The sequence below is a fragment of the Scyliorhinus canicula genome, chromosome 19 (assembly GCF_902713615.1).
Source record: "Scyliorhinus canicula chromosome 19, sScyCan1.1, whole genome shotgun sequence".
NCBI classification, from domain to species: domain Eukaryota; kingdom Metazoa; phylum Chordata; class Chondrichthyes; order Carcharhiniformes; family Scyliorhinidae; genus Scyliorhinus; species Scyliorhinus canicula.
The window spans coordinates 50,417,092-50,442,885 of NC_052164.1; the positions used below are offsets into that span (position 1 = coordinate 50,417,092).

General features: G+C 48.0%; 1 protein-coding gene across 2 annotated transcripts in view; it reads right to left on the reverse strand.

Annotated features, from left to right (window-relative positions):
* Positions 1–25,794, reverse strand: part of LOC119954225 (solute carrier family 15 member 2-like) — a 201,950-nt gene that overhangs the window by 144,769 nt on the left and 31,387 nt on the right. Inside the window, exon 1 of one of the 2 annotated variants that reach the window (XM_038779285.1) lies at positions 16,731–16,941. The exons of the other annotated variant lie outside the window; for it this stretch is intronic. The gene's annotated coding sequence lies outside the window, so the exon portion shown is untranslated. Of the gene's footprint in view, positions 1–16,730; positions 16,942–25,794 lie in introns of those variants that run through there. 2 annotated transcript variants of the gene reach the window in all.

The following is a 25,794-nucleotide window of genomic DNA, read 5'->3' on the forward strand; positions in this document are numbered from 1 at the left end:
GATCAAATGAAAAAGAGCAGGAGGGGGTTCATGTACGGCATAAAAATCACATGGACTTATTGGCTGGATGGCATGTTTCTGCACCTTACATCTGATGTAATTGTTCATTTCCGTTCCTTTCGAAATATACTGCACCCTGTAATATTTAACTGTTCTTTATGTAGTCATCTTTCAGTTACAGCTGGTTCTGCATTACAAATTATTGCCTCCAATTCCTGTTTAGTTTCAAGACTTTGAAAAGACATTAAAAATTTGACATGTCTGTGTGATTCTTTTTTTTATCTTCTTGTGCAACCTCGGGTGTTAACTGGATCATTTTCTCACTGCACCATTTGAAGCACACAGTAATCACCAACAGCAGATTCTGGTGTGTGCCATGATGGAAATATAGCCAACCTTGCCACAACGTGGATGTCACGTTGGGCAGAATTTCCTATTTTGAGACTAAGTGTAGGGGTGGGTGGCTCCGGCAGCAGAATGGCGTGATCCAGCGCTTGGAACTTCATTAATTATGCACAAGTGCGTCCCCTCCGGATCTCCTGGTGAGCTGGCAGCTGGTTCAGCCAGCAGGTTCAGTGGTCACGGCGCCATATTTAAATACCAGTCCAGCCCAAACAGATCACTCTCTCCGCCCCACTTGTCTTCACCAGACCATACAACCCAGAGGGAAAATGTTAGCAGCCTCTCAAGGAAGTCTGTTCCTCAATTCTACCACCTTCCAGAAACCACATTCCCCCCACCCCCCGTGCCCATCAATTATGAGGAGTCCATGCACCACTTGGACCTCTATCCACCACATCTGGAGTCTTTGTGCATCCCCTTAAAGTAAACAATGTGGTGTCCCTTTGACCTCCTTGTTTGTAAACTTTTCATGCAGCCTTGTTGGGGTCTAGCTCCCCTTCCCTCAGTCTTCCATTGTTCGTCATCCTCATCACCTTCCTTGACCCTCTGCCTGACACTGTGAGCCCTCGCCATACCACCACCCTCTCCCACACAGCCAGCCTTTCACATTTCCCCTTTATCTTCATCAGGCTACTCCCTCCCATCACCTGCCCCCCCCCCCCCCCCCCACAGTGGAACTTGGGATCCTTGTTGTGGTGGCTGCAAAAGTCCCACAGCACAGTGCTGTCCAAGTTGACCCTGGTGCGTGGCACAACCGCTGAACTCCCTAACCCCGGCTCTGTACTGATCTAACTCTGTGATACAGGAGGGTCCATGGGTCCAGCAGCACGGTGCTGTCCATAATCAATGCGCGGGGTTACGGAGATAGGGCGGGGGAGTGGGAATAGGCAGATGGTTGTTATGGAGAGTCGGTGCAGATCCGATGGGCTGAATGGCCTCCTTCTGTACCATAGAAATTCTATGGATTCAAAGTTGTTACACTCACCCCAAATGCTCTGGTGAACTGAGGACCATCTTATGCACGCCCTTCGTTAGCAATCGGGTTTGACGTTGACATCCCACGGGCATGACGCAAGATTGGAAGGCCTGGTGGGATGCTGGCTGGGCAATGTTTTAATGAGCATTCAAGAGATGTAAATTAATGCAAATAGTGTGTGCATCACCTACCAGCAGGAAGAGCGATCAGCCATTGGGAGAATTGCAACGGATTTTACTCTAGTGAGTGTCCGACATTTTGCATCCCAACAGATTCGCCACCCCACCCACCACCAAACCCAACGCGGGACGAGTTGGGAGAATTGCACCCATTACCACTCTCGAGGGTAGGACATCCTGTTGGCTGTGGGGATGGCTTCTTCTCAGCTACTGGTAAACATTCCTACTGGAGAGGGTGGAGAGGCGACAAGTTTGTCCCCATAAAATCCAGTACACGGAATCATAAAATGGTTACAGCACAGAAGGAGGCCAGTCAACTCATCATGTTCTACGCTGGCACTTAGAAGGAGCAATTAACAAGTCTCACTTCCCCTCCTTCTCCCCATAGCCCTCCACATTCTTCTTTTTCAGATGAAATCCAATTCCCTCTTGCACGGCTCCATTGAACCTGCCTCCACCACACTCGTAAACAGTACATTCCAGATTCTAACCACTCTTTGGGCTGAACTTTCCAACCCTGACACCAGCGGACATTGTTACTGGCAGGTCAGCAAATTGCCTGCCCTTTAACTTTATTATTTGTTCATGGGATGCGGGCATAGGCCAACATTTACTAGGGATTGTTTCTTGGAACAATATGTTGCAAAACCAATCAGGGAGCAGACTACTCTGGATTTGGTATTGTGCAATGAGGAGGGATCAATTTATGATCTCATAGCTATGGATGCTCAAGGGATTAGTGATCATAGTATGATAGAATTAAAAATTCTGATTGGGGGCGAGAAGGTGGAGTCCCACACTGGCGTTCTGGAATTAAACAAAGGTAAGCATGGTAGCATGGTGGTTAGCATCAATGCTTCACAGCTCCAGGGTCCCAGGTTCGATTCCCGGCTGGGTCACTGTCTGTGTGGAGTCTGCACGTCCTCCCCGTGTGTGCGTGGGTTTCCTCCGGGTGCTCCGGTTTCCTCCCACAGTCCAAAGATGTGCGGGTTAGGTGGATTGGCCATGCTAAATTGCCCGTAGTGTAAGGTTAATGGGGGGATTGTTGGGTTGCGGGTTACGTGGGTTTAAGTGGGGTGATCATGGCTCGGCACAACATTGAGGGCCGAAGGGCCTGTTCTGTGCTGTACTGTTCTATGTTCTATGTAACAACGCAGAGATATACAGTTGGGCAGAGCTCTAGATTAGGCTCAGGGTCACCAGATAGAGAACACCTCACCAACGTGCATGAGGCAGGGACAGACTAGGGGCGTGATTTAATGGGAAAAAAACGGAGTCCTATTTTTGGCACGTTTAATAGGGGCCGGGAGCAAATCCGCTATTAAACGGGGCTCAGGTTTTTGGGGGCCTTGGTGAGGAAAGCCTCGCCGAGGCCACACTTACTTTCATTTAAATGCCACCCCAATCTCCGGACCCCCACTGTGGCCTCTGGACTCCTCCAACACCCCAACTTGCCAATTAGTGGGTCCTCGAGCTCTCTTAAGGGCAGGGCACCCCGGGCCTGATCCCCAGCGATGGCAACCTGCCACCCGTGCATCTAGCCACTGCCAGCCTGGCACCCTGGCAGTGCCCCTGCCAGACTGGCAGTGCCCACCTGGGCGCACTGTTTCCCAGGACTGTGATACTTAGGATGTCTCTATTCTCTCAGACCAGACTGTGTTCCCCTGGACCGTCTCTACTCTCACATACTGACCTGTTGGCTCCACACCAAGCATTCTGAATTTCAATGAGTTCACCATTGCCATCGTGACTGACCACTCTCTCTCTTCCCACACCCTCATGTGTCTCTGTACGACCCATCCCTCACATGCCACAGTAACCCGTCCATCCCCCTTTCATATCCGGGTGTCTGCATGCATCCCCTTCCATTCATACGTGTGGTATCCCTTCCACCTCTTTATGTTACAGCGTTCCACATTCCCCTTGGGCTCCAGCTTCCCAGCCCTCGGTCTGCCCTCTGCCTGACATTGTTCTCCCTCCAGGAGCGGTACAGTGATTAACACTGCTGCCTCACAGTGCCAGGGACCTAGGTTCAATTCCGACCTTGGATGACTGTCTGTGTGGAGTTTGCACATCCACGTGGGTTTCCTCCGGGTGCTCTGGTTTCCTCCGACATTCCAAAGATGTGCAGGTTAGGTGGATTGGCCGTAATCAATTGTCCCTTAGTGCCCATTAATTAGGTGGGGTTTCGATGTTACAGTGGCTGTCGAACTTCAGCAGGACTGTTTTGAACTTGGACTTGTCCTCACCTTCAGCAAATGTGAGGGAGTTAAAAATGTGGATAGCGTGGTCCCCGGCCGTAGAGAGGAAGAGAGCAATATTTCTGGCATCCGATGCGGCTTCGAGGTCGGTGGCTTTGAGATACAGCTGGAACTTCTGCTTAAAATTCTTCCAGTTGGCACCGAGGGTGCCGGCGCGCAGAGCGGCGGGGGAGGGCGGACGCTGTCCATGTTACCGGATGGCTTATCGCTGGTCAAAGGCAGACTATCTCAAGGTAGGTCCGTCAAACTCTAACATCACGCACTGGTACCATGATGTGTTGGGTATGCTGGGTCTGCGAGGACTGCGTTTATAGCAGTGAGAGAGACAGGCTTCCAACACTTGGAGAAATGCAACTCTATTTTATTGAACTATCAACTGTTAAACATACTTGAACTGTGGGTTGACAATATGCTGAGTTGACTGGAGACCTGAGGCTAACCTGACCAGACTATCTTACTATCACATGGTGGATGTTCGTGTTGTTGCTACATGGGCTCTGACTGTCTCAGAGGCTGCATCCCAAGAGAGTGGGAAAACTAGTGCCCTCTGGCTTTATAGTGGCCGCATCCTGTCTGGTGATTGGCTGCTGTTTTCTGTGTGTTAATTGGTCATCCTGTGTGTCAATCAAGTCTGTCTGTGCACCATCATATACTTGTGTGTATATTATGACACCGCACAATAAACCGAAGCCCTCTGTGAACCAAGCTGTGTGAGATCTGACCAAACAAATTTCAGGGACAGCACAAAGTACCAGGAGGAACAAATGATCCAAAATTCCACAATTGCCAATCAAAATAGGAGTTTAAGAACTCAACCAGATAGACAGGCATAACCGGAGGCATACACACTCAACTAGCAAAGCTGCTCCTTCACAGCAATCAGGCATGGGCACAGAGATGGGATCTGACCAGCTCTATTGGGTACAGAGCTATCATCAATCCCAGAGGTCCACATGCTCCTAAAATCCGCGATGGAACGATAACAGTTACCTCGGCAACAAGGGCCATGGGAACAACACTTTCCTGCCAAAGAACATCACCCAGACAAACGGACAATGCCAACGTGCGCACATTCCATTAAAAGACCTGCACAGTTTAATGACTATGGGAGTATTTTCCAATCCCATTTTCGGGGAGAGGGATCAGAGGTAGGAAAGGAATATCCCACAGGAGTTCCAAAGCATGGTTTACACCGGCAGGATACCAAGTTCCGATTTTTCCTGCCCCTGCCAATGAGATAACGGGAATCCTGATGTTGGATGTCAAGATCCCCATTCGGATACATTTAAATGTCATTATCAGGCCCCTATGCCTGTTCGTCCCCCACATCATTATATTGTCCACTCACACCAAAGTAAATCATGAGAGGTGCCCCACAATATGCACTGGGTGGGCAGAATCCAACAGAAATGTGCAGGTGAGTCATCCCCCAAAAGGGAGAGGGTCATGTGCGGGTACTAATAATAATAATCTTTATTGTCACAAGTAGGCTTACATTATCACTGCAATGAAAGTCACTGTGAAAATTCTTTAGTCGCCACATTCTAGTGCCTGTTCGGGTACACAAAGGGAGGATTCAGAATGTCCAATTCACCTAACTGCACATCGTTCGGGAATTGTGTGAGAAAACCGCAGCACCCGGAGGAAATCCACGTAGACACGGAGAGAACATGCAGACACCACACAGACAGCGACCCAAGCAGGAATGGAACCTGGGACCCTGGCGCTGTGAAGCAACATGCTAACCAATGTGCTACCGTGCCACCTGTCACTACCCTGGCTCTGCCCTGACACTATTCCTCGCACTACCCCCGGCACAACTTCCTGGCACAGCCAGGGCAATGCCTCCTGGTACTGAGTGCAGTCGCAGGGGCAGTGCCGAGGAATGTTCTGTCAGGGGGGTTGTTGCATAAATGGATGTTCCGTGGGTGGGGATATTTACATAGATTTACATACATTTACAGTGCAGAAGGAGGCCATTTGGCCCATCGAGTCTGCACCGGCTCAAGAGCACCCGACCCCCTACCCAAGGTCAACACCTCCACCCTATCCCCATAACTCAGTAACCCCACCCAACACTAAGGGCAATTTTGTACACTAAGGGCAATTTATCATGGCCAATCCACCTAACCCGCACATCTTTGGACTGTGGGAGGAAACCGGAGCACCCGGAGGAAACCCACGCACACACGGGGAGGATGTGCAAACTCCGCACAGACAGTGACCCAAGCCGGAATCGAACCTGGGACCCTGGAGCTGTGAAGCGATTGTGCTATCCACAATGCTACCGTGCTGCCTATTCTTTTGGGGGAGAGGTGGAGTGTTCTGTACAGAGGGGTTCCAGGAGGGGAGAGGCAGGGTGGGTTCCATGTGGGGAAAGGGTCAGTGGGGCATGGGGGTTCTGTGGTGGGGGGTATATTCTGGGGGAAGGGGCTCTAAGTTGCTGGTGGTGAGAATGAATCAGAGCCTGCCATGCCAGTGTGGAGTGGTGAAACCCGCCCCCTTTATTTTTAACTAGGCCCTTGACACTATAGTGAAGGAAGCCACCCTTGGGGCCTGCGGCTTCCATGCATTTGTCCCTCCCACTGCACCACTCTGCAAAGAAACAAGAATATTCCACCTTGTGTGTCCAATGTATTTGCAGTGACTGGTACAACAAACAGTTGTCAATGCGTGAGAATAGGGGATGTGCAATGCGGATTGTACATGCAAATGTGTATTTGTTTACAATGAAAAAGGGGATGGGGTATTTGTTCAACATGAAAGGGGAAATATGTGGAATTTGAAAGCCTCCGGCTTCCATAGTCATGTGACTGCAGTGTGGCTGCCTCTCGGGGAAGTTCGATAAAGACCTCTCACTAAGTACACACTGAAGAGATACAGCTGGGTACTCCCGGGCCCGATCTGCAGTGCGGGAAAATGCAAGCCTAGCACCCTGGTGTGCCCATGCCAGAATAGGTTCCTCCCTCTACCGGCCGCATTGTGCCATACCGCGCAGCCTTTCGAGCATAACGCGGCCGGTAGATCGGGCCCAAAATCTCGGCTGACACTTGTCAGAAGAGGCATCTTTCAAATGAGACATCACACAGAGGTGTTCTCTTTCCTCTCACGTGGGAATAATAGATCCCTGGCACTATTTCAAAGGAGGACAGAGTAATGTCTTACAACAATATTTATCCCTCATCCAATACATAAAGCAAATGATCTTCATATTTATTTAATTGCTGCTTGTGGGATCTTACTCAGCTGCTGAGATCCGGACACTATAACAGTGACTGTAATTCAAACAGATTTCATTGGCTTTGAAGTGCTTTGCGACATCTTAAGGTTATGAAAGACATTGTGACATTCTTATGCGGCATTTTCATGTCTTTCTACCTCATCAGGCTCCACCCTTTCTGCCTCTGGGGTAAAATGCACATGAGTAACACTGAAATGATATTTTGTATCTATGAGTAATTACAGAGAGAATAGTTTCTGTTTAACCCTGCCCACCAGATTGTCAATTGTCAATAGATAGATACAATGTTGCTCAGGGTGGGGTTGCGTTAAGCTGCTCTCTCTCCGGAGGGCCAATCTACGATTGTGCAAGTTCACGTGTTTCCAAACAACCACAGGTTTTATACTGCAGGGAACCTCAGGCACAGGAAGGGTTGAGGTCAGCTGTAAGGCAGTGCAACCTGCTCTGCAGCAGAAAGGCCTAGAGATCTGGCATAAATTATATTTCACTGATAGTAGGGCGGCATGCTGGAGACGTGGTTAGCAACGCTGCCACACAGCGGCGGTGACCTGGGTTTGATCCCTGCCCCAGGTCACTGTCTGTGTGGAGTTTGCATATTCTCCCCATGCCTGCGTGGGTCTCACCTCCCACAACCCAAAGGATTGATGAAATGGCCATGCTGAATTGCCCCTTAATTGGAAAAAAATAATTGGGTACTCTAAATTTATTTAATGTTTTTAAATTCACTCATAGCATCATACAGAATAGGAGGTCAGTTGCTCTATCGTGCCTGTCCCAGCTGCTTGATATAGCTATCCAAATTGGCCCACCCCTCTCTGCATTCTCCATAACATGGAAATTATTTGCTTTAAGCTATTTGCCCGATTCTGTTTTGAAAGTTATTATTGAATCTACTTCCTCCCCCTTTTCAGGCAGCACATTTCAGATCCCAACAACTTGCCATGTAAAAAAATTCCTTTAGTGCTTTTGCCAAGTACCTTAAATCTGACCCACTTGACAGTGGAAACATTCTCCCATTCAATTCTATCAAAACAACTCATCAACTTGAACATCTGAATGAAAATGAAAAATGAAAATCGCTTATTGTCACGAGTAGGCTTCAAATGAAGTTACTGTGAAAAGCCCCTAGTCGCCACATTCCGGCGCCTGTTCGAGGAGGCTGTTACGGGAATCGAACCACGCTGCTGGCTTGCTTTGGTCTGCTTTCAAAGCCAGCGATTAGCCCTGTGAGCTAAACAGCCCCTAATCTCTGTTAACATCTCTGTTAAATCTCCCTTTCCCTGCCTTAAGCCTCCTGACACAGTACAGAAACAGCTCTTATTAAAGTCACAAATGACCTGTGACAAAGGTAAACTCTCAACCTGCCTGCAACCTTTGACTCATTGATCACACCTGTTATGTTCTAGTACTGTGACAGTGATTGAGTCGGTGTACCAAAGAACATCTAGTCAAATGTATTATTGTATAACAAACTGTGGGTTGGAAACTAATACTAACAAACTGGAACAATCATGAAACACAACTAACCACGACGACATCTCCTACAGACCTTCTTCTAGGTTACAGTGTGACATGGTATAACTTGCCTGCCATCTAGTGGTCGGAGGTCAAACATGTTTACATATACAATTGCTTCTGCATATCACAACACATCCTCCTCTCCACTGTTATTCAGCTGGGTGGGACTGCTCTCACCTGGTTCCATTCTTATCTATATATTCCTTGTCAGAGAAATATAGAACATAGAAACAGGAGGAGGCCATTCGGCTGTCTGAGCCTGTTATTATGATCATGGCTGATCATCAAGTTCAATACCCTGCTCCACCTTCCCCCCATATCTCTTTATCCCTTTAGCCCCAAGAGCTATATCTAATTCCTTCTTGAAATTACACAAAGTTTTGGCCTCAATTACTTTCTGTGGTAGCAAATTCCACAGGTTCACCACTCTCTGGGTGAAGAAATTTCTCCACACCTCAGTCCTAAAATGTTTACCCCTTATCCTCAAACTATGATCCCTAGATCTGGACTCCCCCGCCACTGGGAACATTCTTTCTGAATCTACCCTGTCTAATCCTGTTAGAATTTTGTAAGAATTGTAGAATTTTAGAATTTTTGAACTCCAATGAATATAATCCTAACCGACAGTCCCTCCTCATATGACAGTCCCGCTGTAATGACCTCCAATTGGCATTATTGGTTGGCCAATTAGAGTATGAGCTCCCTCAATGATAGCTCATTGAGGGGGCCCATATAAGCGCCTGTGTAGGCTTTGTGAGCAGTCTTAAATTGACTGGAATGCTAGCAGCACTGTTTGGAGCTGCTCTTGTATCTAGTTATTGGCAATAAATATTGGTGTGGTGATGGGACTCCTGCCTCCTGTGGATTATTACACCCGCCATCCCAGAAATCAGTCTGGTAAACCTTCGCCGCACTCCCTCCACAGCAAGAACATCCTTCCTCAGATAAGGACACCAAAACTGCACACAATACTCCAGGTGTAACCTCACCAATGCCCTACAAAACATGTAGCAAAACATCTCTATTCCTATACACAAATGCTCTTGCCATAAAGACCAACATACCATTTGCCTTCTTTACAACTGACTGTACCTACACGCTTACTTTCAGCGACTGATGCATGAGGACACCAAAGACTCAGAGTATCCACTTCTCTCAATTTATACCCATTCAAATAATAAACTGCCTTCCTAATTTTGCTACTGAGGCAGATAATCTCACGTTTATCCATATTATACTAAATCAGCCACGCAGGCGCTCACTCAGACTGCCCAAATCCCATTGGAGCATCTCTGTATCCTCCTCACAGCTCACCCTCCCACTCAACTTTGTATCATCTGCAAATTTGGAGATAATACATTTAGTAGTGTGAATAGTTGGGGTTTTAGGACAGATCCCTGCGGTACCTCACTAGTCACTGCCTGCCAATCAGAAAAAGACCCATTTATTCAAAATTTTTGCTTCCTGTTGGCTAACCATCTTTCTGTTCATCTCAAGTCACTATTCGTAATCCCATGTGCTTTAACTTTACATAGTAATCTGCTATGTGAGACCTTGCCGAAAGCCTTCTGAAAGTCTAAATAAACCATATCTTTCGGTTCTCCCTGGTCAACTCTACTAGTTACATCCTCAAAGAATTTTAGTAGATTTTATTTTAATTTGTTCATGGGACATGGGCATTGCATGTTGTGCCAGCATTTATTGTGCTTCCCTACTTCCCCTTGAGGGGGCAGTTATGAGTCAACTACATTGCTGTGGGTCTGGAGTTACATGTAGGTCAGACCAGGTAAGGACTGCAGTTTTCCTTCCCAACAGGACATTAGTGAACCAGATTTGGGGCGGGGGTGGAGGGGGGGGGGGGGGGGTGGACAATGGTTTCATGGTCGTCAGTAGACATTTAATGCCAGATTTCTATTGAATCCAAATTTGACCATCTGCAGTGGCAGGATTTGAATCTGGGTCCCCAGAGCATTACTCTGGGTCTCTAGTGTCCTATTCCAGTGACAATACCATTAAGCCACCTCCTCCCTGATTGTCATGCATGATTTTCCTTTCGGAAATCCATGCTGACTTAGTCTGGTTTCACCACTGTTTTCCAAATGTTGTGGTATGGAATTCTTGACCATGGACTCCAGCAACCTCTTTCTACCAATGTTAGGCTCACTGGTCTATAGTCTCCTGTTTTCTCGCTACCTCCCTTTTTGAATAGCGGGTTTACATTCGCCACCCTCCAATCTGTAGGAACCATTCCAGAGTCCAAAGAATTTTGGAAAATGACCACCAATGGATCCACTATTTTAAGGGCCATTTCCTCGATACTCTGGGATGAAGATTATCAGGCCCTGGAGATCTGTCCATCTTCAATCCCATTAATCCCCCAAAACTAATTCTTCACTAATATTAATTTCCTTTAGCTCCTCACTGAAGCTTGTGTTTCTCAGAACTTCCAGTACATTATTCATGTCTTCCTTTGTGAAGACAGAAGCAAAGTACGAACTTAGTTCCTCAGCCATTTCTTTGTTCCCTGATATGAATATCCCCCTTTTCTGACTGTAAGCGGCCTATATTAGATTTTATCAATCTTTTGCTCTTTACATAACTATAGAAACGTTTACAGTCAGTTTTTATGTTTCCCGTTAGTTTACTTTCAAATTGTTTTCTCCCTTCTTAATCAATCTCTTGATCTGCTTTTGCTAATTTTAAACTGTTCCCAATCTTCAGGTCTATTGCTTTTTCTAGCAAATTTGTATGCCTCTACTTTGAATCTAATACTATCTCTAATTCCCTTTGAAAGCAATTGTTTGGCCATAGTTCCCTTTCTACTCTTGCGCCAAATAGGAATAAACAATTTTTGGAGTTCACCCATTTGTTCCTTGAATGTTTGTCCATTGTCTTTCCTTTCAGTAATGTTTCCCAGTCCTTCATAGCCAGCTCATGCCTCAGACCTTATAGTTACCTTTATTGAGATTCAGGACCCTGGTCTCAGAATCAACTACTTCACTATTCACCTTGATAAAGAATTCTACCATGTTATGGTCACTCATCCCTAAGGGTTTTCTCACAACTAGATTGCCAACTAATCCTTTCTCATTGCACAACACCCTGACCAAGATGGTCTGTTCTCTTGTTGGTTCCTCAAAATACTGGAGCAGAAAACCATCCTGTATCCACTCCAGAAATTCCTCCTATATTGTACTGTGACTAACTTGAGTCACCCAATCTATGTGCAGATTAAAGTCACCCATGATCACAAATATTCCTTTACCGCATGCATCTCTGATTTCCTGTCCAATGCTATTCCCAACATTACCACTACAGTTGGGTGGTCTGATACCACCCCTATGAATGTTTTTTGCTATAGCTTCTCACTCCTTACACCATTACCTCTGGTGTCCTCCAAAGATCCAAAGATGTGCAGGTTAGGTGGATTGGCCATGCTAATATTTCCCCTTTATGTCTACAAATGTGCAGGTTAGGTGAGGTTACAGGGTTACAGGGATAGGGCAGTGCAGTGGGCCTAGGTAGGGTGCTCTTTCAGAGGGCCAATGTAGACTCGATGGGCCAAATAGCCTCCTTCTGCACTGTTGGAATTCTGTGGATCAATCTTTGGCCTCTCCTGTTTCTCATCCACCTGCAGCCCATCAGCGACATCATCCAAAAGCAGTGTTAGTTTTCACATTTAAATTGTCAATCGCCAGCTCTGCCTCATTACACCGCTCCCAACTCCTTTTCTGTTGCCAAACTATCAGACTGCTGATCCTAAATCAAGTAGTGGATGAACAGAAGTATCCTCCAATTAAATACTGAGAAGACTGAAGCGTTACGGACTCCAAATTCCGATCTTTAGCTATTGACTCCATCCCTCCCACTGCGACGGCCCGTGATTAAGCCAGTCTGTTCACAACCTTGCTGTCAACTTTGATCCTGAGATGAGCTCCCAACCTCTTACTTGTATCATCACTAACATTGCCTATTTCCATCTGTAAAGCATCGTCTGACTTCACTCAGCTCACCTGCTGCTGGAACCTTCATTCGTACTTTTATTGCCTCTCGCTGCAACTATTTCAATGCACTCCTGGCTGGTTTCCCACATTCTACCCTCTGTAAACTTAATGACATCCAAAATTCTGACACCCGTGTTCTAACTCACAGCAATTTCTGTTCCCCTATAACACCTGTGCCTACTGACCCACATTAGCTCCTGGTCAAGCAACATCTTGATTTCAAAACTGTCATCCTAGTTTTTAAATCCCTGTTTGGCATTAACCCTCCACCACCCTCTGAGATTTATGTGCTCCTCCAATTCTGACCTCTTGTGCATTCCCAATTTTAATTGTTTGAGTTTCTGTAATGATTCACTTTCAGAGACTTTATTAGTTAACAAAAAGGGATTTATTGAGTGATCTTCAGTAGCAGCATCACGTTTGCAGCTAGATCTAAAATACCTCTGCCGAGGAGAACTCCTTCCCCTGGGGTGATTCATCACTCCCGATTGGCCAGGTGACCCTTACTCCGCTGTGTTGCCCTTAAAGAGACAATCGGCATACCCTCCCCCTTTAATTCCTGTATACAACTTCCAATAATTGATTTACTCAGTCCTGAATTCTAGCTAAGCATTTGATACAGGAGTTGGACAATTATGAATCGAGTCTTTGTGGGAGTTTCCTGACCCTTGTTGAGTGGCGCAATTCTGTTGTCTGGGCTGCTACCCCAGGATCGACATGACTGCATAAACTGGTATATCTTCTGGTGCCGGCAGGTCATCACTGTTGCCAAGGTAAGATCAGCTGTGTCCATAACAGGTCAATTAGGTACTTCAGTGTTTACGGGTTCAGAAACATTTCTTTAAAAAAAAATAAAATTAGAGTACCCAATTCATTTTTTCCAATTAAAGGGCAATTTAGTGTGGCCAATCCACCTACCCTGCACATCTTTGGGTTGTGGGGGTGAAACCCACGCAAACACTGGGAGAATGTGCAAACTCCACACGGACAGTGACCCAGACCTGGGATTGGACCTGGGACCTCAGCGGCGTGAGGCAGCAATGCTAACCACTGTGCCACTGTGCTGCCCTTCGGAAACATTTCTTGATGGCAACACTGACCACTGGAGTGTCTCTGCACTCCTCAAGTAGTTCACTTGTTTACGAACCATCTGTCCTTCCATGACTAGAATCATAGAATTTACAGTGCAGGAGACGTATTTGGCCCATCAAGTTTGCACCGGTCCCCGGAAAGAGCACCCCACTCAAGCCCACACCTCCTCCGCATCCCCGCAACCCCACCTTGTATGAAAGGGGCAATAATTCTGGGGATCCACTAACGAAGTCTCTCACATATACGATTTCCTCTACCATAAATGATCATGCTGTACTACGTGAATTATGGCTTGCTTTCTGATTACTCCCCTCCCTGGAAAATCGTTTGTGGGGTGAAACCCTGGGCCCTCGTTAAGCGTACCAATTAAACATTTGATAGCGGTGACGGCCTCGCCGGCTCGAGAGTCGGGAAGCTCGCAGCAGTCCCCGTTCATTAAATCACACCAATGTTCTCTCAAGTCACAAATAAATGTCACAGTGTGGCAGGAATAGTGAAGTCTCGGGGTAATGAAGGCACGAATGTGGGTTTCACTTGCAGATTGGCTGAGATAGGGCCGATGTCAAATGATCTGATCAAAATAAGTGGTCCTAGTGACGGCACAATTCTGAGGTCGGAGGCTCGTTTTGGGATTGAATGTGACACCAAGGTTTTGAACAGACCGGCTTAATCACAGACTATTGTCAGGTTGAGATTTGAGTGGGTATCTGAGGAATGGAGTTTGAAATGAGCACCAAAAACAATGATTTTAGTCTTGCTCATTTATTTAATTGGAGGAAATGTCTACTCATCCAGTAGAACATAGAACATACATTGCAGAGGGAGGCCATTCGGCCCATCAAGTCTGCACCGACCCACTTAAGCCCTCACTTAAGTAACAGATGTAATAAACAGTAATCGATGCCGGATAAGCAGCCTAATAATATAACAATGCTGGACTCTCAAACTTACCAATCCAAGTTATTGACACAAAGAATGGTAATGTGATTTAAAAGATTGAACAGTACATTAAGAAAGTTACTGCGCCTTGCTATTGTGCTAGACACACCCAGACACAACACTGCAGTCATCCAGTTACTCTGAAACTGGTTTCACTAACAGGAAAACAAACAATCTACCAAGCCAAAGTTAACACACCTCCCAACAAGAACTGCTCCCGTCACGGTGAAACACATTCACCAACACATTCACCGCTGTCTTTGAACTGAAACAACGTCATCGGCATTTCAGGATCAGCTCTATAGAATGAGAGAATCTTCAAGCTGTCAGGCGCGACTCAGTAGTGGCTCTCAGTCTGCTTTACGTGTGTGTGTGTGCAGAAACCTCTGGCACTATTTTGAATAAGAGCAAGGGAGAGTTCCCCAGTTTTCAGTCCAATATCTAGCCTTCAATATATGCCACTAAGACAGATGATCTGGTCATTATCATACTGCTTTTTGTGGGATCTTGGCGTGCACAAATTGGCCGCCACATTTCCTATATTACAACCATGTAGTTATATTTTTTTAAAGCACTCCATTGGCTGTAAGGTGCTTTTGGATGCTCTGAGGTAGAGAGGGGCGCTGCATGAATGCAAGTCTTTCTTTCGGAACTTGTATATCCAACAATGTTGTCTATTTTCCATAGATCACTCACATCGCTCCAATTTCTCCACCTTGTTCCCCTACCGTCTTGCTTGGTACAACTACATCCCGTTTGACTCTTGCACACATTCAGATTGCCCAATTTAATGGCCTTTACTGAATTTTACCCAAATTCCGAGCAATTGAGCATACAGTTCTAACGGCACCCAGCATGGGGCCTCGCGAGCTGGAACTCTATCACATATGGGGCTGTAATAATAGAACCCTGAACCTGCCATCCACACTTACAATGAGTTCAACTGATATCAGTGGCCATGCTGTGGTTGATCTATCTAAGCTGATAGATAGCCACCCCTCAGGCTGCAACATTTACAGATAACGTACAATAACCGCACTCACCAACAATCTACAACAATTTGTTCAATCAAACTGTGCAGTAAACAGTGCTTAAATGGCAAACAACAGAGTGAAGATGTTACACCAGTGGACCACCCTGCTGTATTGCTTGCTCTTGCCTGAAGATACTTTGACGCAGTCAAATCAAGCCCAAATTATCTGTGTCCTGCTATACCTTTACAGTGCTCCGGTGAAGTTCCAACGGAGTTCCTGTTCTTTCAGTAGGATATCTGTCAGGGCTGAATATGTCTGTTAGGCAAAAGGGGAAAGGTTTGCCACTTTTAATTCTGGAAAAGCCACGGTCCTTTAACAAGCACCTTGTGAGCTCACTCCAGGGAGTAATGGGTAAATGTATTCATTCTTGTGGCACTGAACTACACACTTAAGGATGCCCCTAAGTTTCACTCACAGCTCGTCATATGCCCTTGGAGTAGGAATTCAGCAGGTAAAATTAGCAAAGAGGAATTACCCAGGGTCTGCTCCTGACTAATGCCCAGTGGCCACTGACTGGAAAATGTACATTAGCAGACCAGGGTGACGGCTTGAACAGTCCAGTGTGGTGCAACCTACAGTCAAATAGCTTGTCGACACTCGAATATGGCATATATATGTAGAATGGCCAGCTGTGTGAAATACCACAAGACCATAAGCCCAAAAGCATAGGAGCTGAAGTAGGCCATTCAGCATATCGAGTCTACTCCGCCATTCAATGAGATTTTAACTGATCTAATGTGATAATCCTGAACTTTCCTGCCTTATCCCCATAACCCTCGATTCCCTTACTGATTAAAAATCTGTCTATCTCAGCCTTGAATATACTGAACGACCCAACCTCTACAGCCTCTACAGGCTACCTTTACAGCGCTAAGAAATTCCACAGATTCAGGACAAGGAGACAACTGACAATAGATTTTTTTGCCTGATTGCAGAGCCAGTGCTAAGAATGGGTCAAAATCTAAGGGGTTTTAAAATCACAGAATTGTAAAATTCTAATAAAGAATAATCAGGGTGTTGATAAGAGCCACAGTCGGTAAGCAGGTTCAACCTCATTTCAGCTATGCATAAACTGCAAACTCACCCACTGCTTAGAAAGCTTTCCTCAAGAAAACAATTCTCCAGGTGATCCCAGCTCACCACAGTCAATCCTTCCCAAACCTACGATTAAAAACTTCCATCGAGCACGGGTGCAGACATCTGTTCAGGGTTCATTCTGGGAGCAGCCAAGCAGCAAGAATCCACCGCCACCATCTACCGTACCTGGTGGGGAAATCTGACAGGAAGAGTGATAGACACATTCTTAGTGAGTGGGGTTGGGCAGTTTGGGCAGTCTGTAATGATCCACCATCCAATCCACTTCTTCCTTAGACGGCATGCAAACAAAAACTGGAAACTCATTGTCCCAACTGCTGCACAACCCTTTGTATTTATCTAGCACCTTTCACATCCTCAGTACTTAAGTACTTCACAGCTAATTGAGTACTTCCGTATTTAAGTTGGGCGATTCCTAAACCTGAGGCACTACACGTAACAGCCTTCCCGAACAGGCGCCGGAATGTAGCGACTAGGGGCATTTCACAGTAACTTCATTTGAAGCCTACTTGTGACAATAAGCGATTTTCATTTCATTTCATTTCACTTGTAGTGTCCCCCACCCTTCCACCTCCTCTAACCTAAGGGGTTGAGTGAATAACAGGTAAGCTCTTTCCTTCTTTTTCTTGTTTTATCTAGAGGGGATGGCAGGGAAGGCAGTGCAATGTTCCTCCTGCAGAATGTTTGAGGTGAGGGACACCGTCAGTGTCCCTGCTGATTAAACCTGTGGGAAGTGCACCCATCTCCAGCTCCTCAGAAACTGTGTTAGGGAATTGGAGTTCAAGCTGGATGAACTTCGGATCATTCGGGAGGCAGAGGTGGGCATAAATAGTAGCTTCAGGGAGGTAGTTACTCCGAAGAATCAAGATAGATGGATGATGGTGAGAGGGGCTGGGAGGACGCAGTCAGTGCAGGGATCCTCTATGGTCGTTCCCCTCAGTAACAAGTATACCGCTTTGGATACTGTTGAGGGGGATGATCTACCAGGGGTAAGCCACGGTGAACGGATTTCCAGCACTGAGTCCGTCTCTGTGGCTCAGGAGGGAGAGCAGGAGAGCAATAGTTATCGGGGTCTCGATAGTTAGAGGGACAGATAGACGGTTCTGTGGCAACGAAAGAGACTCACGGATGGTATGTTGCCTCCCGGGTGCCAGGGTCCGTGACGTCACAGACCGTGTTTTCAGAATCCTTAAGGGGAGAACAGTCACAAGTCGTGGTACACATCGGTACCAACGACATAGGTAAGAGAAGGGACGGGGATTTAAAACAGGAATTTGGGGAGCTAGGGTGGAAGCTGAGAGCCAGGACAAGCCATGTTGTCATCTTTGGTTTGTTGCCGGTGCCACGTGCTAGTGAGGTGAGGAACAGGGAGAGAGTGCAGATAAACATGTGGCTGCAGGGATGGTGTAGGAGGGAGGGTTTCAGTTACGAGGATAATTAGAGCACATTCTGGGGAAGGTGGGACCTGTACTGACAGGACGGTTTGCACCTGAACCAGAGGGGCACCAATATCCTGGGAAATTTGCTACGGCTCTTCAGGCGGGGTTTAAACTAATTTGTCAGGGGAATGGGAAAACGAGCTGTAGTCCAGAAGCCAGTGTTGAGAGTAGTGAGGTACTGAGGAGGGTATCAAGGTCGCTGGAGTGTACCGGCAGACAGAAAGGTGGGTTGAAGTGTGTCTACTTCAATGCAAGGAGCATCCGGAATAAGGTAGGTGAACTTGGAGCGTGGATTGGTACTTGGGTCTACGATGTTGTGGCCATTACGGAGACATGGTTAGAACAGGGCCAGGAATGGTTGTTGGAAGTTCCAGGGTATAGATGTTTCAGTAAGAGTAGAGAAAGTGGTAAAAGAGGTGGAGGAGTAGCATTGTTAATCAAGGATAGTTTAACGGCTGCAGAAAGGCAGTTCGAAGGGGATCTGCCTACTGAGGTAATACGGGCCGAAGTTAGAAATAGGAAAGGAGCGGTCACATTGTTAGGAGTTTTCTATAGGCCCCCAAATAGTAATAGAGATGTGGAGGAAGAAATTGCAAAACAGATTATGGATAGGTGTGGAGGTCTCAGGATAGTTGTCATGGGTGACTTTAACTTTCCAAATATTGATTGGAATCTCTATAGGTCTCTATCTCTATCTGGAGTCATGTCCTGTTCGCTTGAATCATCTTTGGCTTGTCAATCCTTCCGACCTGGAGCCCTTTCTGGGTCACCTGAATCACCTTTGGTTTATTGATGCTCCTCGTCTGGAGTCATTTCAGGTTCTTGTGGAGAGGCTCGAGTAGATGAGGTTTGAATAAACGTGGTGTCACTGGAGTCACTAGTAGCCTCACTTTGATTGTCGAGTGTCTCTGTACATACTAGTTGAGATCTGTCAGTCTCGCTGAGATGTCGCACATCTTCTATGGGAATTGCGAAGCCTTTGTCACTTGTCACACATACAGTGGGTAGACCTTCAGTGTCTTCTTTTCGGTTAGATGAGCTGGGTAGACTGTCAGAGTCTTCTTCTGGTGGCACAAATAATCTGGGTGGACTGTCATAGTCTTTTTGTTGTTCATGTGAGCATGGTAGACTGTCATAGTCATCTTGCTGTGCACTTGAGCATGGCAGACTTGCATCGTCTGCTGCTGGTTGCTCAAATAAGGTTACTAGACCTTCATGGTCTTGTTCATGCAAGGACTGCGATCTGGAGTCTTGCATTGCTTCCATCGTGGAGTCTGTCAATGAGCTCGCTGTGGAGGCTTGTATCGCTCTCTCTGTGGAGTCTGGCATCGTTCCCTGTGTGGAGACATGCAGTGGTCTTGCTGTGGAGTCGATCTGTGCGCTCTCAACGGAGTCGTGCAGTGGTCTCGCTGTGGAGTCTTTCTGTGTTCTTTGTGTGGAGAAGTGCAGTGGTCTCGCTGTGGTCTGTCATCACTTTCTATGCGGAGGCGGGGACTCTTTGTGGTGCGTGGACCACTCTCTTGGCGTCCCGCTGCTCTCTGTGGGCTTGTACCGATCTCTGTCTCTTGGTGTCAGACTGCAGCAGAATCCTGTACTCATGGGTCGGGATGTCGTCTATGCTGGGCTGAGGATCCTCAAATCCGAAGAGCTCGTCCATGACTGTGTCGGATGCTTCAATGTGGGGCAGCAGGGTAGCATGGTGGTTAGCATAAATGCTTCACAGCTCCAGGGTCCCAGGTTCGATTCCAGACTGGGTCACTGTCTGTGTGGAGTCTGCACGTCCTCCCCCTGTGTGCGTGGGTTTCCTCCGGGTGCTCCGGTTTCCTCCCACAGTCCAAAGATGTGCGGGTTAGGTGGATTGGCCATGCTAAATTGCCCGTAGTGTCCTAATAAAAGTAAGGTTAAGGGGGGGGGTTGTTGGGTTACGGGTATAGGGTGGATACGTGGGTTTGAGTAGGGTGATCATGGCTCGGCACAACATTGAGGGCCGAAGGGCCTGTTCTGTGCTGTACTGTTCTATGTAATCTATGTAATGTACAACACATCTCGTTGCGGTTCGGATTTGGTACTGAGGTCGCCTCGTCCAATGGTGAAATCATCTTCTGAGTCGTAGTCTGCAAGGACTAAATCATCTCTTAGGGTGGTGCTATCTGCATGTTGCAGGGTCCTGCGGAGGTTACTTTCAGCTACTGGTCAAAGTTCAGGCATTGTGCTGTCGTTCCAGCTAAAAGAATTGTGTTTTCTGGCTTTAAAATATTTTTTCACTATTTTCGGACATTTCCCCTTCAAATGGGTGATGTCATGGCGCTTGTGATGTAGAGCGTAGGAATGGATTGCGCATGCGCAGATCGCTTTTCCTTCACTGTGCGCTCTTTTCCCAATTGCACATGCGCGGCTTCTCTTTTTTTAAATACTTTTTATTAAGATTTTCACAAACATATCAAAAACATAAAATAACAACAGCAAAACCGTATTAACAACAACAAAAAGAAATATCACAATAACCCCCAAAACCACCCCCCCCCCCACCCCCCTACCCAGCACCTACAAAAAGAAGAAATAGATAAGCACCCGGCATATTCAATAAACACATGTACACATTTCTCCCTTCCCCCGCAACAAACCCCCCCCCCCCTCCTCCTCCTCTCCCTAAACCCCCTCCGCCCCCACCCCCGCCCCCCCGGGTTGCTGCTGCTGCCGGCCTATTTTCCTACCGTTCTGCCAGGAAGTCAAGGAAAGGCTGCCACCACCAAAAAAACCCTGTACTGATCCCCTCAGGGCAAATTTCACCTTCTCCAATTTGATGAACCCTGCCATATCAATGAACCAGGCCTCCACGCTTGGGAGCCTCGCATCCTTCCATTGAAGCAATATCCTCCACCGGGCTTCAAGGGACACAAAGGCCAGAACACCGGCCTCTTTCGCCTCCTGCACTCCTGGCTCCACTGCAACCCCAAAAATTGCGAGTCCCCAGCCTGGCTTGACCCTGGATCCTACCACCCTCAACACCGTCCTTGCTACCCCCTTCCAAAATTCCCCCAGCGCTGGGCATGCCCAGAACATATGGGCATGGTTCGCTGGGCTCACCGAGCACCTAGCACACCTGTCTTCGCCCCCGAAAACCCTACTTATCCTCGTCCCGGTCATGTGGGCCCTGTGCAGCGCCTTGAACTGTATGAGGCTAAGCCTCGCACAGGAAGAGGAGGAATTCACTCTCTCCAGGGCATCCGCCCACGTCTCCTCCTCAATCTCCTCACCCAGCTCCTCTTCCCATTTACCCTTCAGCTCCCCCACCGAAGCCTCATCCACCTCCTCCATGACGTGGTACACGTCCAAAATCCTCCCTCTTCCAACCCACACCCCCGAGAGCACCCTGTCCCGCACCCCACGTGGGGGCAACAGAGGGAACCCCTCCACCTGCCACCTGGCAAACGCCCTAACCTGCATGTACCTAAACATGTTCCCCGGGGGGAGCCCAAACTTCCCCTCTAACTCACCCAGGCTCGCAAACCTCCCATCCACAAACAGGTCCCTCAACCTCCTAATACCTACCCTATGCCAGCCAAGAAGCCCACCATCGATGCTCCCTGGAACAAACCGGTGGTTCCCCCATATCGGGGACTTAATTGAGCCCCCTACCTCCCCCCTATGCCGTCTCCATTGCCCCCAAATTTTGAGGGTAGCCGCCACCACCGGGCTTGTGGTATACCTCGTTGGAGGGAGCGGGAACGGCACCGTTACCAGCGCCTCCAGGCTCGTGTCCACGCAGGACACCATCTCCATCCTCTTCCATGCTGTCCCTGCCCCGTCAATTACCCACTTACGCACCATCACTGCGTTGGCAGCCCAATAGTACCCACAGAGGTTGGGCAACGCCAGCCCCCCCCCCACCCCACCCATCCCTGCCCCGCTCCAAAAACACCCTTCTTACCCTCGGAGTCCCATGCGCCCATACAAATCACATAATACTCCTATTGACCCTCCTAAAAAAGGCCTTCGGGATAAGGATGGGGAGGCACTGGAACAGGAACAAAAACCTTGGGTGCACCGTCATCTTGACGGACTGCACCCTGCCCGCCAGCGACAGCGGCAACATGTCCCATCTTTTAAACTCCTCCTCCATTTGCTCCACCAGCCTAGTGAGGTTAAGTTTGTGAAGGGCCCCCCAGCTCCTAGCCACCTGGACTCCCAGGTACCAAAAGCTCCTCCCTGCCCTTTTCAGTGGGAGCCTACCAATCCCCTCCTCTTGATCCCCCGGGTGCACGACGAACAGCTCACTCTTACCCAGGTTGAGCTTGTACCCAGAAAAGCCCCCAAATTCCCTAAGGATCGTCATCACCTCCGGCATTCCCTCCACTGGGTCCGCCACATATAGCAACAAGTCATCTGCGTATAATGACACTCGGTGCTCCTCCCCACCCCGCACCAGACCCCTCCAATTCCTTGACTCCCTCAACGCCATGGCCAGGGGCTCAATTGCCAAAGCAAAGAGCACGGGGGACAGGGGACACCCCTGCCTCGTCCCCCGGTACAACCAAAAGTACTCCGATCTCCTCCTATTTGTGGCTACGCTCGCCATTGGGGCCTCATATAACAGCCTCACCCAACTGACAAACCCCTCCCCGAACCCAAACATTTCCAGCACCTCCCACAAGTACCCCCACTCAACCCTATCAAAGGCCTTCTCCGCGTCTAATGCTACCACTAACTCCGCCTCCCCTTCTACCGCCGGCATCATGATAACATTCAGAAGCCTACGTATATTGGTGTTCAGCTGCCTTCCCTTCCCAAACCCCGTCTGGTCCTCATGAATGACCCCCGGAACACAGTCCTCTATCCTTGTGGCCAAGATCTTCGCCAACAGCTTGGCATCCACATTTAACAATGAGATCGGCCTATATGATCCACACTGCAGGGGGTCCTTGTCCCATCTAAGGATCAAGGAAATCAGCGCCCGTGACATAGTCGGGGGCAAAGCCCCCCCCCCCCCCCCTCCCTTGCCTCGTTAAAGGTCCTAACCAACAGGGGGCCCAGCAGGTCTGCATACATTTTGTAAAATTCGACCGGAAACCCATCCGGCCCCGGCGCCTTCCCCGACTGCATGCTACCTATCCCTTTGACCAGCTCCTCCAGCTCAATCGGCGCCCCCAGCCCCTCCACCTGTCCCTCCTCTACCTTCGGAAATCACAGCCTGTCCAAAAAGCGCCCCATTCTCCCCGTCTCCACCGGGGGCTCGGACCGGTACAATTCCCCATAAAAGTCCCTGAAGACCCCATTAATGTCCACCCCCCTTCGCACCATATTGCCTCCCCTATCCGTCACTCCACCAATCTCCCTGGCCGCGTCACGCTTACGAAGCTGATGCGCCAGCATCCTACTCGCCTTCTCCCCATATTCGTACACCGCTCCCTGTGCCTTCCCCCACTGAGCTTCCTCCTTTCCGGTGGTCAGCAAGTCGAACCTGGCCTGAAGGTTACGTCGCTCCCTCAATAGACCCTCCTCCGGAGCCTCCGCGTATCTCCTGTCCACCCTCATGTGCTTCTCGCTTCTCGCTTCTCGCGCATGCGCAAAACACTGTTTCGCCGGTTCGCATCTTCTCGGGAACTGCGCATGTGCGGCTCCTTGCGCAAGATGGCTGCCAATCAAAATTGCCGTTTGCTTCTGTTGCAAGCCTAACTTTGCCTCGTGGTGAGTATAGGCGCCAGTTTTACCGATTTCTGTTGTGTTCACTTCACAGTAGTTTTCAAACTTGTCCAGGACTGTCTGGAAGTCTCTCTTGTCCTGCCCTTTGGTGTACTTGAAGGAGTTGAAGATTTATGTTGCACTTTCACCCGCAATGGTGAGTAGAAGATCTATCTTCTCAGCATCAGCCACGCCATCAAGGTCGGATGCTACCATGTAAATCTCAAATCTCTGCTTGAATGCACGCCAGTTGGCACTGAGATTGCCCTGAGCTGCTGAGGAACCGGAATCTCGATCATCTTGCCTGGGTGCTGTTGCTGGTAGTCACGGATATTGCTGAGTTGAACTATATAGATTCAACAGGCACTACTGGTACCATGATGTGTTATGTACTCTAGGATAACACAGGGTGCAACTCGATACAGCTTTGACCAAAAGATACTCCAGACTTTGAAGTAAGTTCAATGTGATTTATTGAACCATTAGCACAGTTCTCTATGAGTTTGACTCTCCTGCTAATCTTGTTATAGTAACTCAGTCCAACTAACCAGTCTGCTCTAAGCCACATGGTGGGTGTGATGCTTGTGATCTACCCCTGTCCTAATCTCTAAGTGTCGCCTGTGGAAAGAGACAGAGCATGCGTGCCCTGTCCTTATATGTGGGTTGTGTAATGCCCCCTTGTGGTAGTATCACTACTGGATGTCTTGACTGCCCATTGGTCGTGTCCTATTCTATGTGTTCATTAGCTGTATGTCTGCATGTCATGATGTCTCTGGTGCTCCCTCTAGTGTTTACTTAGTCATAGTGTATTCACATTAACCCCTTGTGTATTTACAGTGATGCATATCACCACAGCCACCCCACTCCGCCGGGAAACCTGCGGGCGGGAGTGAGCTGCCAGCGGGACCAGAGGATCCCACCGCCAGTGAACAGCCGGAGAATTCCGGCTTAGATCTTTACCTCCACCCGAAAGGCTGTTCCTCCGTATTTACCATTACCAATGCCTTTATTTTTTTTAACTCCTCGGTTAAATCATCATTTAACCTTCTGACTTCAAGAGAATGCAATCCAGTTATTTGCAGCCCACATAGGTACAGGAAAATATTTGCTCCGGTGGGTGAGCCCAATACAAGGAGCCATAATTTCAAAATAAGAACCAGGCCACATGTGAATGAAATGAGGGAGCACTGTTTCAGACTAAGGGTACTGGAACTCTGTAACTTTTTCCACCAAAGGCTGTCTATGCAGAGGGTCAGCTGGAGTATTTAAGACTGAGATCACCAGACGTCTGTGTGAAAAGCATGGGATCCGGATCAAAGGTGAGTCAATGGAATTTGTACACACACTGGAACAACAGGAAACAAATCATAAAATTAAATGATTATTCAAAACCAGCCTCCTCACTGAGAATATCAGTAACACCATTTACAACTACTGGTGGAAAGTGTTAAGATGAGTTCAACGACCATACTAGCTTCTGTCAGGTACAGAGTTAAAATGGGCAGTATGGTCTAGGTTTTCATCATTGGTCTGCACCGAGTTGGCTGGTCTCAGCAAAGAGCAGCTGGCCACTGGCCTTAGCCTATCCAGTAGAGAAAGGTTAGTCTAAGTTCCCTGTTCTGAACTTTATCCTGTTCTTCCCAGACTGTGAAGCTATGCGTGTCATGAAGGAATCTGTCGGAAAGAGAACCTCATCCATGTAGCTGCCTTCCACACAATCAAATCGATACTGATATTTGCAGCAACCATGCTGATGTCTGGAGCCAGTCGCCCTTAAAACCATGGAGTCCAGTGATTGACAGTGCCCAGGAAAGCTCTGGACGCCAGTGAGAAACAGTGCCCGGACTGGTGAACCTGGATCCCAGTGAGAAGCAGTGCCCAGCGAACCTGTATCCCAGTGGGAGACGGTGCTCTGGGAACCTGGATTCCAGT